Source organism: Sus scrofa, chromosome 7 (genome assembly GCF_054392235.1).
Source record: "Sus scrofa isolate SSC_HxYL_T2T_F1_AM1 chromosome 7, Sscrofa_HxYL_maternal_Yorkshire_Landrace_v2.0, whole genome shotgun sequence".
Lineage (NCBI taxonomy): Eukaryota > Metazoa > Chordata > Mammalia > Artiodactyla > Suidae > Sus > Sus scrofa.
Window position 1 is genome coordinate 75171259 of NC_139389.1, and position 25100 is coordinate 75196358.

Genomic DNA, 25100 nt, shown 5'->3' on the forward strand with positions numbered 1-25100 from the left:
GGAACAAAGAAAATAGGAAAGGAGTCAATGAAGTCATTCAAGAAAAATTTCCAGAACTGAAAGTTAAGTTTCCATATTAAGAACCCACTGAGATCCTGACATACTGAAAAAAAAAAAAAAAAAGTATATTAAGAAGATTCATGCCATGTCACACACACATCAGTGGGAAATTTCAGAGCATCCATTGAGAAGTCTACATACCAATAATCATCAAAATGTCTCAGTATCCCTCAAAAACAAAAACAGGAGCTATTTAACAGGGGAGAAATCATCTCCAATTCTAATGTAAAATTATTTCCTCCCTAGAATTCCACATAGAACATCAATCAGATGAGAGGGTGGGATTAAAAAAAAAAAATTCTTAGAAACTCAGCGTTGCTGCAATTTACCTTTTTTTTTTTTAACCTTTCATTTATTATTTTTTTCTACTCTACAGCATGGTGACCCAGTTACACATATATGTATACATTCTTTTTTCTCACATCATCATGCTCCATCATAAATGACTAGACATAGTTCCCAGTGCTACACATCAGGATCTCATTGCTAATCCATTCCGAAGGCAACAGTCTACATCTATTAACCCCAAGCACCCCATCCATCCTTCTCCCTCCCCCTCCCCCTTGGCAACCACAAATCAGTTCTCCAAGTCCATGATTTTCTTTTCTATGGAAAGGTTCATTTGTGCCATATATAAGATTCCACATATAAATGATATCATATGGTATTTGTGTTTCTCCTTCTGACTTACTTCACTCAGTATGAGAGTCTCTAGTTCCATCCATGTTGCTGCAAATGGCATTATTTTGTTCTTTTTTAAGGCTGAGTAGTATTCCATTGTGTATATATACCACATCTTCCTAATCCAATCATCGTCGATGGACTTTTAGGTTGTTTCCATGTCTTGGCTATTATGAATAGTGCTGCAGTGAACATACAGGTGCATGCAACACTGGATGATTTAACCCACTGACCAAGGCCAGGGACTGAACCCACATCCTCAGGGATACTAGTCATATTCTTTTTTGTTGTTGTTGTTCTACATCTTTATTTTTCATATATATATACATATATTTCACATATATATATATATATATTCATATATATATATATGTATGTATATATACATACATATATATATATAGATACACACACATATACACATATATATAATGATTTTTTTTCTATTATAGGTGGTTTACAGTGTCCTGTCAATTTTCCACTGTACAGCATGGTGACCTAGTTACACATACATGTATACATTCTTTTTTCCATCATAAGTGACCAGATATAGTTCCCAGTGCTACACAGCTGGATCTCATTGCTAATCCTTTCCAAAGGCAATAGTCTGCATCTATTAACCCCAAGCCATATGATACCACGTACTTACATCTGGAATTTACCTTTCATATACCTCTTATCAGCAGATTACCAGAGGATGTGCTCCATCAAAATCAGTGAATAAACCAAAAAATGAAAACACACAAGACAACAATGGCAAAACACATAGGTATCATATTTGTAGTCATCCTAAAGAGGCCAGCTAAGCATAATGGATGTCGGCATAACCATCACTCTTGTTGGTGAGACACAGCATGTATTGTTCACTATGGAGATGAAGGAGGAGGAAGAGAGAAAAGAGGAAAAGAAGAGGTGGTGATGCTTCTAACATGAATGGTGGCAATGAAGCCTGGTGTCTCTATGGAAATCAACAACTTGGCAAAGTCTTCTGATCCTTATAGACCAATCTTGGTATCATTGGCTTGGGACCAGGTTAAGTCATTTTTCGGGATGGGAGAGAGATTATTCTGAATACTGTAGGATATTTAACAGCATCCCTGGCCTCCACCTCCTAGATGTCAACAGCAAAGCCACACGCATACCTGTGACTATCACGATGTCTACAGATAGTGCATGTCTTTATGAGACAGCTAAAGTGCTCCTGAGTAGGAATTAAGGCTAAATGAAGAATAAGATAAAATATTTCCTGATAAAAAATATATGTAATGTATTCATCCAACACTCATACCACACATGCCTATCTCTGGAACATTCCAAAAGAATACTACAAGCAACCACCTTTGATGATGGTTGAGAGGGCAATTTTTCTTTATCTTTACTCATTTTAAAGTAATTTTGTATCATGAATATGCATTATCTTTCAAAAAACTTACAAACACTCAAAACAAAATTACAAATGAGCATATACTCAATACAAGTACAGACAGTTCCAGGAATCTGACGTCCTAAAGTGTGCTCGTACATATGTATCAAAGTATGTATTCAAAATTATTATTCGTGCCATAGATTTACTTTTTTTGTTATTAAAATTGAAGTGTTAAATAAGAGAATACTGTAAAATCAATAATGTCATACCATAAAATAGAATAGTATGCAGCTATAAAAAAGGGTAAATTCATTATATACTATCATGGAATGATTTCCAAAATAAACCATAGGTTAAAAAGGTAAAGAGTTGGAGCTCCCACTGTGGCTCAGTGGTTAACAAATCTGACTAGTATCCATGAGGACATGGGTTCGATCCCTGGCCTTGCTCAATGGGTAAAGTATCTGGCATTGCCATGAGTTGTGATGTAGGTTACAGACGGGGCTTGGATCCTGTGTTGCTGTGACTGTGTTGTAGGCTGGCAGCTTCAGCTCCAATTTGACCCCTAGCCTGGGAACCTCCATATGCCACAGGTGAGGCCCTAAAAAGACAAAAGACAAAAAAAACTAAAATAAAAAATAAAAAGGTAAAGAGTAAAGCAGTGTATATATTTTATGCATATACAAACAAATTCACAGTCTTTTCACCCACTTTTCTTTTATCTAAATTGATTGAAGTGGTTGACTCGTAAACGGGTATCCTAGTTGCAGGAGGTCAGGGTTGGAGGGAGACAGTATGTTCCTTTGTACTTTTTGAATTTTAATCACATAAATATCTTACTCATTCATATTAAAATAAAATAAGATTCACACCATGTGAACTTTTGTGCTCCAGTAATTCTCTTGGGTTACTTTCTTAAGATGTTACCAGCAATCAAGGTCTCTGAAGACCTCTTTGGGGGAGCAGTTGCAGCTCCATTGCCATCATGTAGAAACTGTTGTTTCTACAAGGATATGCTCCAAGGAAACTTGACAAAGAGGCCCGCCATGCCTCTGAATGGCATTTTACACTGAATAGAATGAAACAGTTATCATTCTTCCTTCTACCCCCAACAGAGATTCAGGTTCCTGATTATTAAATGTCAGAATAAAAGGAACATAATGCAAAAAATAACCTATTCCTATCAATGAATATCATATTAGAACCAGATTTTTTAAAAAGAGTTTTTTCCTGATCCATAGGCTATAGAAGTCACTTGTAAGAGTGAAATAGCCCCTGCTTCTGAGTGGAGGGCCTGCAGTGAAATTGGCTCAGAGAAGAAAGAGCCAGCAGGGAGGTGGGAATATGACTTCATAATCCAAAATTCGACTTCTCACTTAGACTGCTCTTAGGTTAAACTGGAGACAAGAGCATGAGATCAAAGACGGGTCAGGGAGTTCTGGCTTAGCTGTACTCACAGTATAATCTTTGGGAAATCATTTAGGCTATTGTCAAGTGGGAACAATTCCTGAATACAGAAATATGGGGAGGATTAATGAGCAAGAGACCAACAACAAGGGGCATGTGAGGATTAGAGCAGAGAAAACAAAATTTCCTAACTTTAAATACTGAATTCATGTATTTAGAGGCAACCTCTAAACACTAAAATGAACAGGAGACTATTTGTAGTTGGTTGCATTTTCAAAATGTTACAAAATGGTCACTATCGGTTGAGTTTATTTTATAATAAAAAATAATTTTAATTTATAAAACAAAAAATAATGTAGCCAAATCTAAGAATCAACAGTTTTGCTGATATAAGTACCCCCAATGGTTTGCTCAAGGCTTTAAGTTAATTCTGACATATGATACCACAGGGTCAAAATAACTTTGATGAAGGATGAGGGTGGAGGAAGTACAATTAATCTCTTAAACCTCAGCAGGTGCTCTTTTAATCCAGAAAGTATATTTCAGAGTGCCCTCTATGTGTTAGCCACAGCTAGATCAACTAGATAGAAAGTAAGTGTATATGCCAGTTGCAGGCTAGATGCGTAATTTAAAAGGAAAGGCAGACCCAAGGAACATCAGCAACACATTAAGGCAAATGATGATAAAAACTACAAGAACTAAGTCATGCGCATTCAAAGGGCTAACAAAGTACACTATTTACAGTTGCAGACATTTGAGAAGGTATAATTAAGCATGTCTGAATGATACCTGATTTCTCAGTTTTACTGAGAAATTAGTCTTCTAGAAAAACACAAAGTTTTAAATCTTGGTCCTCAACATTAACAGGAAATATAAACACATTCTATTACTTCAAAATAAAAAGAAAAAGCCCCAAAGTGTATCAAGTTTTCTTAACTTAAAGTACAGATTGTCCTTTATATGTCTTCAAATATTCACATGTGGATGGATAAAGGTAGAGAAACAAGTCTGCTGTTTCATATATGTCACAGATAGGAAGATACTTCACAGATAGGAAGTGTCAAAGAACCATCCAGTATCTGTGTACTGCGTCAGAACTAGTACATCAGTACTCAACAAATGACTTGCTATGTAACTCTATGGTAGCCCTGTCCATCAGCAATATAATGCAAACCACATAAGACATTTTAAATTTTAAGTAGCCACATTAAAAATTTTAAAGAAACAGCTGAATTTAATTTGCATACATATGATATTTATTCCAATCTATACAGAACATTATCCTTTCAATAGGCAATCAATACAAAAATATTGGAGTAGTTTATAGTTTTTAACTTTGGAAATCTAGTATGTATTTTGTACGTCCAGCACAATGAAATTCTGAGTAGCTACATATCAAGCCATCAACAGGCACATGTGGCTAGTGACACATGTGGTTCCAGGGTATTACTGATACATCAAAATAGTGTCCATAATGCTAGCTCACAATAAATATGTGAATGAATAAATGGATGAATGGCAAAGTGATGTAATATTCTTACAAATTCATTATTCCTTAGGTTAAAGCATTTAAATGTATTTGTAAATACAGGTAATAGACAAATTCTCCCCAAATCAATAAATAAAAAACAAAAATTTTGATAAAAGTAATTGCTGTTGACACAAAATTGAAATACTCAGCATGCAGTGCACCTTGGGGCTACTTATATTATTATAAATACCCTTCAGAGACACAAAGTGTCAAGGGCAAGAGATTAATAAAAATAGACTTTCTGGAGTTCCCACCATGGCTCAGTGGAAACGAAATCTGACTAGCATTCATGAGGATACAGGTTCAACCCCTGGCCTCCCTCAGGGGCTAAGGATCTGGTGTTGCTGTGAGCTGTGATGTAGGTTGCAGATGTGGCTTGGATCTGGCTTTGCTGTGGCTGTGGTGCCGGATGGCAGCTACAGCTTGGATTCGACCCCTATCCTGGGAACCTCCATATGCCACAGGTACAGCCTTAAAAAGACAAAAAAAAAAAAAAAGGAGACTTTCTATTGTTCATTCCCATTTAATATTTTTGAGAACTTTGCCTCTTGCCATTTATCGTAATTATGTTCTTATAATTATGACCCAAATTTGAATTAGTGTGCTTATGTATACATACAAGCTTGCTTTGATTCATTAAAGCAATCCAATATTAGATTGAAATAAAATTTTTCATAATGTATTTATAACTGCTCTTCTTCTTATTGACTATGTAAATCCTATCTGTCTAGCAAATAGGTGTTATTTTCAGGCCCGCTCTGATTATCTGCTTTGGGTCTGCTTCTATCATTAGTGGGACAATTTGCCATGATCAATTACTGATGCTTATGTCATGGGTAAGGAGGGAGTTCTCTCAGTTCATGTACTCTATTTGTGTCATGACTAACCTATCAGAAAGAACAAGAATCATCAGAATATTCGCAGGGGGTGTTATGTGTTGAACTCTATCACTCTCCCCAGCCCAAATTCATACACTGAAGTTCTAACCCCCAGTACTTCAATGTGAGCTTATTTGGAAATGGAGTCCTTGCAGGTATTACTAGCTAAGTTAAAATAAAGTCATTTTGGGGTAGTATGGGCCCTTAATCCAAAGGACAGGTATCCTTTTAAAAGAGTAAGTCAACTACTATTTGAATATGTCTTGAATCTCATCTTTTAAAGGACTGCCTGGCATCTTCTAAAAGTTTAACATCATCACAACTTTCTATAACTTAAAAAATTTGAGTCATTTTCATTTCTCTTAGCATGCTGTGTGTGATTTACTACCCTAATCATAAGATAAATTTGTCATTAATCTTCCTTTTTATTCCGCAGAATTTTAAAGCTGTAAAAGAACTTAGAAATTCTCGAGGCCAAATTCCACATTTTGCATATGGGGAAACTGAGTCCTGGGGAAATGACTTACAAAGATCAACTGACTTTAAAATGACTCAGAAAAGCCAACTTCCAATGAAATCTCCATGAATATGCCTCCTTTACTCACTTCAGTAAGGGCATTTATACATTTAAAAAATACTTCTTTATTCTCTATAGAATATGGAAGAATGAAGATTAAATTCAATCAATTTCTCATTCAATTACTCTAAGGATGTTTTTACTTATTGCAAAGATAGACCATTGTGCCCATCTTTTGAAAAAAAGAAAAGAGGAAAAAAAACCCTAACATACAAAAATCTTAACTCGTTCCACATATAAATTAGGAAGTGATTATTTGCATTACAAAAGATTTCATTTCACCAAAAAGATATTGTAGCAAGGTTCCCTGAAATATCAAGTCCCTTGGTAGAGCAAAAATTTAATCCAATTTGCAAAGGGAACAGAGAGGTAAAAAACTTCAGCTTAAGTATAACTTCTACTTAAAAACCTTCCCTGATTGAATAATGCCCCTCTTCTGTGCTCCTCCTACCTGCCGTATGGTAAATCTCTATCCTGGCCTTAACCCACTTAAACATCCTAGTTTTCATAGAATAAATCTCTGATTCAACAACTGTTAAGAGGCATTCAGGGGTCAGGAACCATGCTTGGTACTGGAGTGAAAAGGTATATAAAGAAGTAGGCTCTCTCTCTAGTTCAGTCTTATTATAGAACATTATCATTGCTGGTTCCCTTTTCTGCATATCCTCCCAAATTTTGTACTCCTTGAAGGCAGGGATATGTCTTATTCATAACTGAGTCTCTAGGACCTAGTATGGTGCCTGATTCACAATATTCAATAGATGAATACCGAGTAAGAAACATTATTTCTAAGTGCTACCAGGCACCAAGTGCTGTCCTAGGTTCATAAATGTAACCTCACATCATTCAGTCTCCAAGCTCCCTAGAGATGGGATTTGTACACAGTGTGACACCCAGGCTCAGAGGTTAGGTAAGTTGGTCAGGCTCACACAATTCAAAAGTGGTATAAGAGATATGCAACCTCACATATATAAAACATTCTCAAGCTCATGTTAGCCTCACTTTACCAAGTACCAAAATGCAATGTCTGTGGAACATGCTGGAATGCCCATAACTCAACAAATATAATCAAATGTATTAATCACAAACACAGAAAAGATGCAGGTAAAGAGTAAATTCTTCCTCTTGATTGATTACTTCATCTGTTTTCTGGATAGACATATTCTATATTTATGTACAAGACAATGCTCTAATAGGTCCACAGCATCTGCTATATGAAACTGTAAAGCATCTACAACTCTTTACTTGTCAGTCATTTATAGGATAAAGCCCTCAGTAACCAAGACTTTCAAGCAAGAACATTTTATCATTATTTTTCTTTTAGTTATTTTTATATACATCGTTTTTCTTGAAAAATAGTTTAAAATTTACAAGAACACAAGTTACATGAGGCTGGGGTTACACTCTGGTCCTTCCATTTCCTGGCCATAGTCTTTGAAATAACATTAAGAAGACATATAAAGAGCTAAGAGACTGGAAAGAGTTGGGCATGGCAAGAAAGGAAACTAACATGCAAGAGGAAAAATAAAAATACACTGCATATGGCAAAGTGCATAATGAACAACGCAGAAAATCAAAGCACTAATGTGGAGAGCAATATTGCACTGTTCATCCAGAGCTCAGAAGAACAAGACAAAGAATTGAAAATGATGAGATTATTATGAAGAAAAGAAAACAGAGCTACCTTTTGAATCATATGTAGTACAATGGGAGGAGAAAAAGAACAATTGAAATAAAAGCAAACTCAAGGACAAAAACTGAAGAAAAACCTCAGAGATGTTAAGACAAAACCTTAATTTAAAAGGGCGTAAGCAGATGCAAATCAGGAGAGGACATCATGATCCACACAAAACTAAAGCAAAATTCTCACACACATGCATATACCCTGGATAGAGGTTTTTAATACAGGGCCCAAGTGGGGAGAAAGAAAGCTGCAAACCTCTGAAAAAAAAAAAAAAGGCTTATCTTCAAAAGAAACAAAATTCTGGTTGGCATCAGTATCTCCCCTGAAATTTAAATACTGTGATAGAGACAAATGAGAAACACTTACAATAATTCAATTAAGAGGGAAAAATTTGTAAGCCAAGATTTTTATAAAAAGCTAAGTTGTATGCTAATAAAAGAATCAGATATTCAAGAGCTCAGAAAATCTAATACAAATCCCTTAAAAATTACTTGAAGATATACTCCAGTTAACCGGGAAATCAATCAAAATTAATGGAGATGCTAGGGCACACAAGGACTTACAGGTTGAAAGTTAAACATAAATGTCTTGGTAAATGATGAATATGTTACAAAATGTATCCAAATTTTAAAAATGCAAAAATAATTTAGTAGCAATAAACTGAATTCAAAACAATAAGTTCTGCCAAAGCAGCACATTAAAACATGTTCAACATCATCCTTCATTAGAGAAATACAAATCAAAATCACAATAAGGCAACCACTTTACATCTAATAGGATGGCTACAATTTAAAAACCTAAAACAAGAAAAATAAGTATTGGAAAGTATGCAGAGAAATCGAAACTCTCATCTATTACCCAAGAGAATGTAAAATGGTTCAGTCATAGTGGAAAAGATTTCAATGGTTCCTCAAAAACTTAAACACAGTATGACACTATGACCCAGCAATTCCACTCATAGGTATATCTAGAAAGAGAAAAAATGAAACGAATTGAAAATAAGGACACAAATACATGTATCCACATAATTGTAGCTGCACTGCTGACAAGAGTTAGATAGAAACAACCCAAGCATCTGTCAATGTATAATAGAATTGTGGTATATGTAGACAGTGGAATATTATTCAGCCATTAAAAGGAATGAAGTACTGCTATATTCTGCAATGTGGATGAACCTAAAAAATATGATGCTCAGTGAAAAAAAATCAGACAAAAAATGAGATATATTACATGTTTATATCTACAGGAAATACCCAGAATAGCTAAATCTAGAGATTTAGATTTACACCGACTGGTAGTTGCCACGAGCAGGGGCAAGAGGAATGCAAAGTCAATGTTTAATAGGAAAGGTATTTCTTTATGGAGAGATGAGCATGGTTTGGAACTGGATAGAGGCTAGTTGCAAAGTACTGTGAATATACTAAATGCCACTGAACTATTTGCTTTCAAGTAGTTAATTTTATGCTGTGTGAATTTCAGCTCAATAAAAGTTAGGGTTTAGCAAAAGAACTAGAAATCAAAACAGGGAAGAGGAGTATTTTTCTAACCTACCAAACTGTAAGTGGCAAAAGCATAATTATCATACAGTCTCAAAGAAACAGATAAGGTTTAAGAGGTACTTTCATTAAATCACAGGAAAACTGCCAAATTTTTCTCAGGGACATAAAAGAATGCTTGAGTGTAGATATGTGTCATATTCCTCAATGGAAAGATGGGATAGTTAAAAATACCAATCCTTCCCAATTCCTAATAAAAAGGCCAAATGGATATTCATTAAGTTGACAAGTGATGTCAAAGTTTGCCTGAAAAAATAAACAGGTCAGAATTTCAGAGAAAATACTGGGCAAAAAGGAGTAGACAAAGTTTTTTCCTCCTACCACATACTGAGACATCATAAAACTGTAGTAATTAAAGCAATGTGATTCAAAACAAACACTGACATATGGCAAACACACACACAAGGCCCGGATATATGCCATGTAATCATTCAGAATGTTGTCTTCTCTTTAGCACCCACTATATCTCACATATCATATTCAGATTGAGTCAGAGCCTCTTCTCACTAGACATCAATATAACTTCAGCACTACAGGAGAGTTAAAAAATAAAATGTTACAACATGTTTAAAAATGTTAGACTATGTCTTGTCTTCTACAGGTAAGAATTACTTCTCAACTGTAAAAACAATGAAAAAGCCCAAAAGGAAGAGTTTACAAATTTAAACATAGAAAAAAAAATTCTTACATCATAAAATTAAAACAGTTTTGGATCAAAAGTAAAACTGTGGAAAGTACTAAGGCTATAAATGATTATAGCAGTCAATTGAAATCATTAAATTTCAAAACATAAAAGTAGGTAGACCTCACTAAATGATGGAAGAAATTAGGTAATATTAAAAATGTTTATTCAGTAATCAAAGATATGCAATTTTCAATGAATCACTAATTTTCACTATCAAGTTAAATGCTTTGAAAATTCTATTAGTATTAACAAAGGTATAATGAAATGATATCACCCTCATACACTACTGATGGAAATGATGGCACACTTGCTGAAATAAATCTGTTGATATACAGTTGCCCTTTGAACAACATTAAGATTGAACTGCATGGGTCCATTTATAATCAGATTTTTTTCAATAAATATAATGGAATATTTGAGGGAGTTGTGAAAAAGTTTGAAAAAACTTACAGATGAACTGCATTGCCTAGAAATAGTGAACAAATTTAGCAAAAGCTAGGTGTATCATGAATGCATAAAATGTATATATAGAAATATAATGCACAAAATACATGATAATCAACTGTTCAGGTTACTAATAAAACTTCCAGTCAATAGTAGGTTATTAGTAGTTAAGTTTTGGAGGAATAAAAAGTTATACGTGGGAAGTTCCGAGAGTTAAGGATCCACCACTGCTACAGTTGTGGTGCAGGTCACAACTGAAGCGTGGGTTCAATCCCTGGCCCAAGAACTTCACATGCTATGGGCACAGTCCTCCCAAAAAAAGTTATACATGGATTTTCAACTGCCAAGAAAAGTTGGTGCCCCACCCCCTGCATTGATCAAGAGTCAGTGTATGTCTAATTTCTTTGATGTATGTATTTACATAAGCCCATATTATATTATAATCATATTAATGCAAAAATTTCCTATATAATGTACATTAAAATCTTCACAGGTTCACATCTAACAGTATATACAGAGTAAACTATCTAAATATCCAAACATAGAGGATTAAATTACCACATATTCACATATTATACACTATTAAAACCATGCTTTTAAATAATATTTAATGATATAAAATATGGTAAACTAATTTCTTTCAAGAGCCTTTCAAAGTGCACTCAGGTAATTTCAAAGGATTGAAAGCAAATATCTACAAATAACACACAATATTGTTCTGACTGGTAGAATTATCTATTTTTATCTTTATATTTCCCTGTAATTCAAAAATTCTCCATATTAAGCTCATTTACTTTGATAATCGTGAAGGAAATAAATAACGAGGCCAGTAAGACAACCCACTCTGGAGGACATTACAAAAAGTATTATTCTCTCCTGTAAAATGTTTTCCTTAGCTCATACCTTTTGTCATTTCCCCCTTAGTAATAAAATAGAAACATGCATAAAAGCTCTAAAGCCCAGAAATCACGTACGTTAGCAAAGAATATCAAGATGCTTAACATGAAGTGTTTCATGATCAATTTCAAGCAAGCATACATTGCTCATGCAATTGATTGGCATGTCAAATTCTTGACAAAATAATAAGTGACTCTAGGTGCCAATCACTGTCTCACGGTGCATTCCATTGTATAGTTTTTTTGGTATCAATATGATTAAATTATGATGGCATCTCAAGTACAGAAAACTGTTAAGAAATTGTTCCTTCTCTTGGGAGTCTGCTGCTCTGATGCCCTGCCATTTTCTGGCCAAAAATAAGAGGCAAACACATGGATTGCTTCTGAATGGATGGGTTGTTAGCAGCCGCCTTTAGGAATTCCTCCTTATGGCTGGCTGTAGTCAACAGACTTTTTTTTTGTTTTGATTTTTTTTAAGCTTTATTGAAGTATAGTTGATTTACAAGGTTGTGATAATTTCTGCTGTACAACAAAGTAATTCAGTTATACATGTACACACATCCATTTCTTTTCCCACATAAATTATCACAGAATACTGGGTAGAGTTCTCTGTGCTAGACAGCAGGTCCCTATTGGTCATACATATAATGGATTATTACTCAGCCACAAAAAAGAATGAAATAATGGCCTTGGCAACAACATGGATAGACCTAGAGATTATCATACTAAGGAAAGTTAAGACAATGAAAGACAAACATTAAAAGCACTATATATAGAATTTTTAAAAAAAGGATACAAATGAACTTATCTGCAGAACAGAAACAGGTTCACAGACTTTGAAAAACAGACTTTCTTAATTCCATCATTTACTTTCAAATGCATCCAGTTCTGAAAGCTTTCTTGAACCAGCCCCCAACATCAGTGACACTTTTCAGTTCACCCTGTACCTTTTCACTTTTAAGAATGGCCTCTGTTTTCTCAGCAATTCCACAAAAGGAAAGGAGAAATTTCTGATACTTAAAAAAAAAAAAAAAAAAAAAGACAGTTTTTTAGTGACTCTTCTCTATTGAATTTCCAATGTGTCTGAGAGTTAAGAATTATAATCCTGCATTGATGGGGAAAGCAAAACAAAACTGAAGTATAAAAGGGAAATGACACAGTGGAGGATGCATGAATTCAATAAATGAATGCAATGCAAATGAGAGAATTCACAGAAGAGCAAAGATAAATACTGCCAACACCACCACTTGCAGGAAGACAAAGATACACTAGTCAGGGAGCAACAGGAAAGAGAACACTCTTAAACAATGGTCACCTGCTAATGGTCTACATTTTCACCCCATAAGAAGCAAAACAAGACAAATGAGCTAAAACGTATGTCTACTATTTTTGTTTGTTTTCTTTTCCCTACTTATATATGGCTGAAATCATCTTCTTTCCCCTTATTTCCTGTCAACAAGAGTACAATCCATTTCCTAATGTCTGACTGATGTATTAGCCACCTGAGTGTCAAGCTTGTTTTTCCTCATTTTCAGGGGATATTTATGTCATGATATGCCACGCTTATTTCAATATAATTTACTGTGCAGTAGTGGGGTTCCTATGAATTAAAACCATGACACTGAACCACACCACCAAAGAGGAGTGGTGAAAGTACACTTTATCATAGCCCTTCTGAAAAATGTTTTAATATATATTCAGAACAGGGAGAACTACTGTAATTATTAAGAAAGAATACCTAAAGCAAACAACATGCCAAGTACATTAAAAACATGAAAATCACTTAAAATTCAGCCATCCCATCTTTTAAAAAGAAAGGATAATCATGCACACAGAATGTTCTGGGACTGAACGATCAAGACGAGAAGTACAGACAGGGAAACACAGGGAAATCTGAGAACACAGCCAATCAGTGATACCCATTAGAACTATCTATGTTAATGATGGACATGCTCTCTCATCTGCATTGTTCATTACGGTAATGACAAGCTCCATGTGGCTACTGAGCCCTTGAAATTGTGGCTAGTGCAACTGAGAAACTGTATTTTTGATTTTATTTCATTTTAGTAATTAAAATTTAAACTTAAATAGCCACATGGAGCTAATGGCTACAATACTGAACAGTGCAGTACAAGTTTGTAATTAGAACAGAAGCAACAAGATGAAACAAATTGTGAGGGAAAAGGCTGAGGAATTTAATTCTTCGATATGCCTACATACCCAGCGCTTAAAATATTTTGAGTAACTGCCTTTTCCACACCTAACTGCATCTTCTCTATTAATCCAACTGCCAATAAACTCCAATGACACAAGAGACATTTCCACCCATTCTGTTGGAAAATTAACAATGTGAAGGAAATCTCTTAACTCTCATACCCATATTGACTTTTTGAAAATAACACACATTGAATGAAAAGTCCAATCCAGGAAAAAACTGATGGAATGGTATGGATTTGGGTACAATGGGACACTAGCAGGCTCACATGGATAAATGCAAGGGAAGGGCAGCAGAACGGCCAAGTGGTTATAACAGATATCAACAGTCTCAAAACACTACAGGTGGGTGTTCAGTTGTATATGACTATCACATATGCTTCACAAGCCAGTTGGCAGTTTTGTGATCTTCACTTGAGAAGGATTCAAAGACTACTCTGACAAACTGAATAGAGAATAATACTCATCTAGATTCCCAATTTTAAGTTCCCGGAGATCAATAAGAATCATTAGGAATCCACTAAGAATCCAAGGGGAGAGAAAACCTCTGTCACTGAAATAAGGCTTTGAACCTACACTGTAACTGAGTATTTCCTCCTCACCAAATACAATGTATATACATTTGGACAAGTGGAATGTGTCCTCCAGAGCTAACCTGAGGACAAAGCAGCATTTAATAATGTAGCCAAATCTTTAATTTCTGCCTCTCTTTCTTTCCTTGCCAAGACAAACTAAATCCTGAGAGAAAATTCTCCAGAAGCCTTAAAATCTGGTTCAATGTGTTTAGTTGCACACACTGTGTGTCTCAAAGGAGTCCCCTAATCTAGTTTTGTACCTAATTTCAAAATTTCAGATATACTTGAACACTCATATCAGCATTTTGACCTGAAATTTGGGGTACATGTGAGGAGATCTTTGGAACCCTGTTTTAGACCCTCTTCCATATCAACGATTTTTTTTTTTTTTTTTTTTTTTGCTTTAGATTTGGAACTGACAGTAAATTCCCAGAAGCCTGAATGTAAACACAACATATACATGCTTTGCATCTCTCTGGCCCAAGGACAAAGGAGAATGGAAGGAAGCACAGTAACTGCCTCTGGTGGACTGATGTTCTTTCTGTCCATTCTGAAGTGGCTTAACATGACTTAACACTTTCTGATCCTAAAGATTAAATGAACTTAATCCTTTGAAACAATTTATGTGTAGCCTCTCTATATGGCTTTACATGTATCCAAGAAATAATTATTATACAACTATTATATTTGATGCCACATGGTAGATACTGGTTAGAAAATAATTCAAATGCTAGTCTTGTTCACGGATTACCACAACTTTAGAGATATGGAAAACTCTCATCAAGATACTGGTTACAAAATAATTCAAATGCTAGTCTTGTTCACGGATTACCACAACTTTAGAGATATGGCAAACTCTCATCAAGATACTGGTTACAAAATAATTCAAATGCTAGTCTTGTTCACGGATTACCACAACTTTAGAGATATGGCAAACTCTCATCAAGATGGCTTAGGTCTAATTCTTCATGATTAGGATGAAAGAGATGTTCTACCACACCTGATCTTTGGGAGAAGCTGGAGAGGTTGTATAGAAAAAGCTCTTTGGTTCTGTGAAAAAAATGTCATAAAAAGATACATGCACCCCTATGTTCACTGCAGCACTATTTACAATAGCCAAGACATGGAAATAACCTAAATGTCCAATGACAGATGAATGGATTAAGACGATGTGGTATATATTAAGAACATGTGGTATATATACACAATGGAATGCTACTCGGCCTTTAAAAAGAACAAAACAATGCCATTTGTAGCAACATGGATGGAATTAGACTCTCATACTAAGTGAAGTTAAGTCACAAAGAGAAAGACAAATACCATGATATCACTTAAATCTGGAATCTAATATATGGCACAAATGAATCTATCTACAGAAAAGAAACAAACTCATAGAATGGAGAACTGACTTTGGTTGCCAAGGGACAAGGGGATGGACTGGGAGTTTGGGCTTAGTAGATGCAAACCAGTGCATTTGGAGTGGATAGGCAATGAGATCCTGCTGTACAGCACTGGGAACTGTTATCTAATCACCTGTGACAGAACATGATGGAGGATAATGTGAGAAAAAGAATGTATATCTATGTATAACTGAGTCACTTTGCTGTAGAGCAGAAATTGACAGAACACTGTAAGTTTCACTATAATGAAAACTTTTTAAAAAATAAAAAAGCCCTCTGTACCTACCAGATGATTCTGTTCAAAGATTTGTATCTCTCCCTTTTCTCTCTACAACTTATTGAGAATCACTAGACTTTTTCATGGCAGACTTCTATATTTGAATCTAGATTAATATATTTCCCAACTTTGGAGTTCATACTATAATATTAAAGAGACTGCAAACCCACACATTTTTTTCTGCTGGCCAATTTATATAAGATATTGAATCATTCTTAATGTGTTAAATTTTAATTAACTTCAGAATCTATTGACAGTATTATAATTTCTGGGTTCATTCTCATCAATGTCATCATGTCCCACTAATTTTGGTTTTACCAGAAGGTTCAAACTGCTGTGTACATGAACCAATTTGTACTCACATATATATTGACTTTGAAAGTTTTACTTCATTGAAAATAGTGCCAATTATAATGTCCTTTTAAAAATCTAACAGGCATTATAAATACTAGTGGGTCAGTCACTTGGTTTAAGAAGATAATAATAATCAAAGTTGTGGGATGGAAATCCTGTGAAATCAGATTGTATGATCATTATACAACTACAGATGTGATAAATTCATTTGAGTAATAAAAAAATGGAAAAAAATAATAATCAAAGTTGATAGTAAATCAAGCAAAATGTCTTCCATAATAAGATGCCATGGAAATAATTCAGTTTTATCTGGAAACTCCTTGGATGTTGCCAGAGACTCTATCAAAGTAACATTTAAGTCTTAAATATCTCAGATGCTTCGATTGAGATTTTGACTATAATAGTCCAACTACTCACCCTTAGTCAATAAAAATACTCATTTATTCAGTAAATGTCCTCATGCTAAATCAATTATGTTTCTTATTTTCAGTCTACATTTTACATCTAAAGTACTACTACTTTCGCATTTATACAGCTGAATTTTCACTTGAATCCTTCTGGCAAATAATTCATAAAATTTTACAGTTTGTTCTATTTTTGCATTAATTACATTGAGCTTCCATGATTTCTTAAATTTTCCAAGGGAGCAGAAAAAGTGAAAAACTTTTGACCTATTTATTCATTCCAGTTTTTATCGATGGTTATGAAGAAAAATAAGGTAAAAGGTCTTTTTATAGAGTTAAGCCTGCTTCTTTGGGGACATATTACAATAAACTACAGAGAAACAATGAATTAGTTCTCATAGTGGTTCAGCAGATTAGAACCTGACATAATGTCCCTGAAAATGCGAGTTCAATCCCTGGTTTTGCTCAGTCTGTTAGAACCCAGCATTGCCTCAAGCTGTGGCATAGGTTGCACATGCAGCACCAATCTGGTGTTGCTGTGGCTGTGGAGTAGACCCCAGTTGCAGCTCCAATTCAACCCCTAGCCCAGGAACTTCCTTATGTGACAGGTGCCACTATAAAAAGAAAAAAAAAGGAAAAAAAAAAGTATCTTCTTCCACAGATAAAGCCAAAGCAGTATTTATAAACTGTTCCAATCATCTTTGTAACAGGTATACAAAGTACATAACCTAAATTCAAAGGTCTCCAGTACTAGATTTGTATGAGCAACAGCTGCTAACAACAAGGCCTTGCAAAGAGCCTCATGTCAAGGAGTGCCCCAGATATGAAAGGCTGTGTGACTCATGCAATTGGAGAAAGTCAGCTGCAAGGCACAGACTGTGAAATGAGGCTGACTTGGCAAACCTCAGGGCTATGATACGACCAAGGGCAAGTCTCAACACTCTTGGGTCTCGATTTCCTCATTTGGAAAATGGGGATCCTACCACTTACCTCATGAAAGTAGCTGAAGGGATTAAGTAAAATTGAATTACCATTATAATTACTACTGAACATTAATCATAAATTTCAGGAAATACAGAGCCAATCATAGCCTCCATTACTATTGTGTTAAATATTTTACAGGCAAGTTAGCCATGATTTTTTTTTTTTCCCTTTCCCAGAGCCAAGAAAATTTTCCTTTAAAAAAAGGCAGTATTGCCCATGAATGATCAGTTTATAGGACCACTTAGACCATGTCTATTTGTACTGTTTTTACTTCATAAGACATCATATTGTGCCCAGTGGAAAACTTTGTTGGATTCATCCCAACTATATCAGGTCCATTTCACTGAAACAGTGCCCTATACTCCCGTTCAGAGTATAAGGCAATGGGCTGACAATGGCTTTTTTCTAAATAGAACACTGGCTTCCGAAAATAGTTGTGTTCATTTATTTTGAAATGACTTAACATTGCCCCATTCCAATGCCAATATTTTACTAAGTTTCTTTTGGTCTTTTCCTTCCCCTTTGCTCCTTCAAAAATCTAAGAGTATCTAAAGGGAAATTTCTCAGACCTATTTTTTCCCCTCTAAAAAAATTCAATGACCAGAATCCAAGATAATCACATTTGCTCTTCATAATCAGAATCCCCAAAAGCCAGCCCAGCTTTTTCAATGCTTTTCTTTATAAAATATTGGGCTTGTCTTCTAAAAAAGAAATATGCAATTTTGTACAGGCTTTATTAGGCATAAACTTAAATATTTTATGGTAAAACATTTTTCATGAATATTATTTTTAATAAATTCTTCCCATTATTGAAAAAGTATAATTCTCTAGTTGAAACCTGTACTGATGGGCTCCAAAAATTACAGTGGACAAGAAAAAACATTTTAAAAATCTACTCAGGGAGTTCCCAATGTGGCTCAGCAGTAAAGAACCCAGCTAGTATCCATGAGGACACAGGTTTGATCCCTGGCCTCACTCAGTAGATTAAGGATCCGGCATTGCCGTGAGCTGTGGTTACGTCACAGATGCAGCTCAGATCTGGCATTGCTGTGTGCTGAGGCTATGGTGAAGGCTGGCAGCTGCAGCTCCAATCTGACCCCTAGCCTGGAACTTCCATATACTGTACCTGTAGCCCTAAAAAAAAACAAAAAAACAAAAAAACAACAACAACAAAAAAAACTATTCAGGATTGAGTGATTGATTACCACAACTATCAACACTTAGTTTGTTGAAAGGTCCACAATAGGATGCCAGAGTCCATTTGGGAATCAAATTATCTTACTTCTGCACATGCCCATAACTTTAAGGATTGCGGGAACAGCCAGCTGGGAAGAAGAGCTGTTAAGTCCAGAGGCAAATTAAAGCAAAGACCAAACTTCTACATTAGACAGGGATAAACGGGGAGTAAGTGTAGTCATATTTTTCAAAAGACACTTGAAAATCTTAATAATGTGCTTAACATAATGTGCCAAAGAAAGACTTTTTAAGGGGCAAAGGCTGGCATCAGCTGTATAAGTAATAATCTTAGAAAAAGAGCTCTCTTTACAGTATAACATTGAAATTCAAGGTTGGTGTGCCCTAGAGCCCAAAGCCAGGATTTACCTGTGAACACTTCTCTTTAAAGAGTGTATCATATGAAAAAAAAGTCAATCTTTAAGTATATTCACTAGGAGAAAGATCAGATAGTTCTCCATATGGATAATGTAATGCCTGAGCTAACAGATTAATGTAGTAATAGGGTGTTGGGTATTGATGATTAATTTCATGACAACAAGACATCACAGCTAAATAGTGCCAGCAAACTTCTGATTCAAAATCAAGCTTCACTGGTTTATGCCATAATTCACTTCAGTAGGACAGAAGGTACCTACTGCTACCTATGCTCATGGCAAGCTAGACATACTGGAAGGCAAAGAGCTCCTTAAAAACTGCTTTTGGTAGCTGGATAAAACAGAAAAATGCCAAAGCTAAATTAAAATAATCAGACCTCTATATGCTATTGTTTTAACTAAATAGAATTTTCAGTATTCTTGGGAAAAAACTATTTAGATAAAATACTTGCCTACAAAACTGTTTTTCAAGTGTTATTTTGATGTAAAATTGAGTCTTTAAGGATGGAAATTCCCTCAAGCCCTTTGAAATGATAGCATGGTTGACAGTGTCAAAAGCCATGCTGAGATCAAGGGAAATGAGAATGGCAGGAGTAGCTACTGCATTCATAAAGAGGGCATTTAAAACCTCTTTGCTATGATACAAACTAAAACATGACTAGAATCTCATCCAAAAAAATAAATAAAAAGTTCAAGTGTCTATCCTAAACCAAAAGAAAAGCAGCCAAAAATTCCTAAAAGACTTCAATGTCTAGGAAAAAAATACCCTTGTCCAAATCCACTTTTCATTTTATGGGTAAAAAAATGCCATTTAATATTACCAGTGGACTTTCAAAAGAAGGTACTTCGCCTCATTTTCAGATGCAAAGCTAACTTCAGTATGTAAGCACTAGGCCCTCATTCCTTTATTTTTCTACATGAAACTTCTTCTACAATGATCTATAATGCCATTTTACCTAATACACTACTTGTCTTTTTAAAATTTTCATTATAGTTGATTTACAACATTCTGTCAATTTCTGCTGTATAGCAAAGTGACCCATCTATACATATATATAGTCTTTTTTCACATTATCCTCCATCATGTTCCATCACAAATGATTAGATACAGTTCCCTGTGCTATACAGCACTAATACACTACTTGTTTCTCACCATTTTTGAAGTCCTACTTTAATCCAACAAATTTCCTCAGTTGACAGAATCCCAAACCTAGAATTTCCATGACATTTCCTTTCCCTTGAATATCATATTATGTCATCAAGAAGCAGTTTTAAGGCTTGGAAAGTTCTAGAAAAGAGCCACACTAAGGCCAGGAACTACGTTCTTGTAGAAGTTCTCCATTACTTGTACTGCTCTATTATTTTCATAGAAACTGCTCAGCCCTTGTGGCCTTCTCTATAAAACATGAACCTTTTTACTTCAGGTGTAGTATTTTATACTATTTACTACCTTAGGCATAATGTTAATTCACCATTTACAATTCATTATTACTATTCATTGACATCTAAACATTCATTTGCTGTCAATCATAGTTTAGTTGCCAGGCTACAATAGCTGGCTTAACCAAGGCCTCGATGTGCACTTGAGACCATGATCAGGACATTGCTTAATTCTGGGTAGTCCTTAAGACGTGGTGACGCACATTATCAAAGGGAAGACTTCCACTAATCTATTCCATGGAAAATACTTTATCGCTTGTTTTATGTAGTACCTAAACCCTTTCATTGCTACAAAATTGGCCTTAAGATGGAGGCACTTTTACGTATTTATGTAGTATGTTGTATATGCTTGCCTTCACCATAAAAGATTCTTAATCCTAATACCAGTGATATACTGAGTGTGTATATGTATATATATATATGTCCTTTATTAGATTTGGTTTATTTCTGTGTTATTATGCAATTGCCTGATAATAATCTTAACACTGGAATCAGGGTTTTGGGATAACATACAGAATACAGATAGAAGGTTATCAGTCTTATTTCATAAAACATACAAGAAAACTGATCCTTTGGTGGCCCTATCTTATTTAGCTAATGAAAAACTAATGATCAATACCATCTTATTACATTCATAGAACTAATTTAAGACTAGTAATGAACTAAAGACTGAATTTTGGCTTTTTAATTTATTAGTTGCACAATTTGGACACATCTTTATTTTAGACCTAATTTCTCAACTGTAAAACACCTCCTTCACTGGGTTCAAATGAGAATTAAGCATTAAAAATCAAGAAGTACCTAAATAAAGTACCTGCAGCAAAATAGCTTCTAGTAAACTGAAGTTTCCTGGTCATTTCCTTCTAAAGCCACTGTCATCTGGTTTTGACATTGCAACTTCAGTGAAACTGTCCTAATTAAGTTCTCCAATCATCTTGCTTGTCATTTATCAGTCTTCTGTGGCATGAGACACTCATCCTCAACTGTCCTTTGCTTCATGGCCATGTTTCCTTGACGTCTAAGGCTCTGCTCTCACTTGGGTTGCCTGAACTGCTTCCTGGCTTCCCTTTCTCTCACTATCCTTCCTTGAGGGCTCTATCAATGCCCTCATCTTCCTACTTCCTCTTGATGAATTCAACCACCCATTTCCAATTCCATCTCTAATATCTCTCCTGAGCTCTATTACAGAACTTCCAGTCTGTTCCTGCAAGTCCATAGGAAACTCACATATCAAAGTCATCCTCATTTCACTGCCTCACTCTCCCTGCCTCCCTTAACGTACCTCTTCAGCACACAGAAGCCCAAGCTTGCAAGATCAGAGGCACACCAGACCAGCCTTTTTATGTCCCCTATCATTCCCACTAGCATTGCTTTATCAAGATCTTCATCATGCCTTCCTATCGGTTTCTCAGACTCTTTCCTTTCTCATCAGCCTCTGATCCAGTTACAATATTCACATACAGTTTAAGATACAAACCACTTGAAATTCCTTAATGGCTCTTTCTTCCATATGGTTTTGGCATTTTAGGCCAGTTCCTCTCAACCAATCTGATCGGCTCTGTCCTCCAACACATGGATCCCATACTTGCAACCAATCAGAATTTCCTAAAGACCCAGCCCCCAACATGCCTCTTCCCACTTTGCCTGTATGAAAAAACTGAATTGATCCTGCAAGTCTCAGCTCAAATATTACATTCCCAGTTTATCCCCCTAATGACTGTGGCTTTTTGGTCATTCTGCCTTACCAACTAAGCCAAAGATTTTGACTTATTTATATAAATCTAAGTTTTTAACAAATATTGACAGAATAATTTACATTTGTATGTGTGTATGTATGTACATGCACTGGGGCAATGGTGAGTTCAATATATTTATCATTTTTATTGTAAAGCTCAGGTGATACAAATGAACTGCAAATTTATAGGAAATTTTTTCTTAAAATGTCAAGTATCTAGTTACTGAGAGATACGCAAACCCCAAATTTATCACTTACATTAAATACATGTTAAACTAATAAGGAATTCAACTTCAGTTTTATTTTGGGGTTTTTTTGAGAGAATTCATGAACATCTATTTAATTCTTATAAAATAATAGCTAAATCACTCAGAAGTCAGATGAACAAATGGCTGGGCACAACCGCTGGCCCAATTTGAGAGCTTACCGGAGAACTTGGAGAGGGTCAAAAGAAGTTATGTTAGCCAAATGTTTAAAGGATTATCAATGGACCTATAATAAAGCTAATACTTAGATTATTTAGTCTGGAAGACAAAGTGACCTAATTACAAATGGATGACCTAATTAGTCTTCAACACATAAAGCATTATTACACAAGAGACACTGAAAACTAGTTTTTTCTTGAGGGAATAAGTGTCTCTGCACTCTAGATTCCCAAGGAATCTAGTATTGAGGCTTGCTCTAAGAATCACTGAGCAGTAAAGAGGACAGCAAGCAAACTCCAACAGGGGAGCTTAGGGCCAGATAATAAAGAGCATCTTAGCAGTGAGCACAGATTGATCCTGGTATAGTTTTAACTTCTCTATACATCTTTAAGAGTAGAATAAATACCCAGGTGTTGAGAAGGATTTAGTTGTTCTTTCTCAAGGTAAAAGGCAGCAATGGATGAATTAAAAACACAAACTTCAACTGGTCAGAGATGCTCCAAGAATTTCAGGAAGGGAGAAATGCTGTATAAAGAGTGGATGCGAAGAATGAGATTTATTGACACTGAGGTTCTAGTTCTACATTTAGAGTATTTAAAATGAAGAAACTTGAGTAATAAATACAACACAAGCCAAATTTGTCATCAGTTCAAAATTCTTTCTCTAAACTTACTAGGAAGCCAACTCTTCCTAAAAAGGATAAGATAATTACATTTCCCCCATCAATTGCTACAAAATTTTTACTTTTATGTATAAGTGGCATAAAGATTCCAAAATGCACAATATGATAACAAAAGAAGAATAATGATACTTCCATGAAGTGTAACTTATTTCAAAGCAATTTAAGATTCAGTAGAAATACCAATGATTTTTAGGCCCACATTATGCTTAATTTAATTTACTTGTTAATTTATGCATTCAAGTATTTGTTTTATATCAAGGGAAAGAACAAATAAGCTTGCAGTTGAAAGTATTCTTGTTCTCCTCAATTCACTTTTTCAACCATCTTCACTTGCCCTGGCAAGCTCCACGCTGCTCTAAGATCGGCCTACATCTGCTGAGACAGTGTATGGCTCTAGGCCTCTAGGTCTCTAAAAGAAACTAAATAAGAAGTTCTCTTGTGGTGCAGTGGGTTAAGGACCTAGCATTGTCACTACCTCATTTCAGGTTGCTGATGTGGTATGTGGGTTCAGTCCCTGGCCCAACAATTTCCACATGCTGCAGATGGGGCTGAGAGAGAGGGAGAGAGAGAAAAAGTAAGAGTATATTATTAACTTATTTTCAAGGAGATTTCCAAGAGCTATCAAATGAAAAAAATTTCACTGGGAAAAAAAAAAAAAAGGTTAATCGGTAAATCCTCCTCTATGATCTGTTGTAGCCTTAAAGCAGAAATTGACCATTAAAGAAATTTAATGAAATCCAAACTTCCATTATTTTATCAATTATAATTGCTATATACTATAAAAATGTAACACATAGGGACTACTTAGTAAACAGTAGCAATTCTTTCTGTGTCAGGTGTGGAAAAAAATAACATCTATATTAAAAGTGACAAAAGTACATGCAATACACTATTATGGAGCCAGAGTAAAGACAGATGGTAGAATCTGTTATTTAACTATAAAGTTGTGAATAAAATGCATCGGTCTTAGTTCAGGGAGTTTTAAAAAAATCCAAGCCAATTTTATCTTTAAAATATATTCAAAACTTACAATTGCATATTCTCTCATTGTCCCAATTAGTCATTCACATAGTACTAGAGCAAACCAAGTAGCTAGGTCCCTTGCTTCTCAAGGGTAAATAATTTCTTCTGGATGTATTATTCTATGTCCACACTCATTTCCACATCTGTAACTAAGAATAGGCTCCTATGACCCCAAATTTGCTAGTTATATACTATTGCCATGACTGTGCTGG

The 25100-nt window shown here is 35.2% G+C and overlaps 1 protein-coding gene across 27 annotated transcripts in view; it reads right to left on the reverse strand.

The window, feature by feature from the left end:
- The window catches only part of NPAS3 (neuronal PAS domain protein 3), an 876069-nt gene that overhangs the window by 664680 nt on the left and 186289 nt on the right, over positions 1 to 25100 (reverse strand). The gene's annotated exons all lie outside the window — the stretch shown is intronic.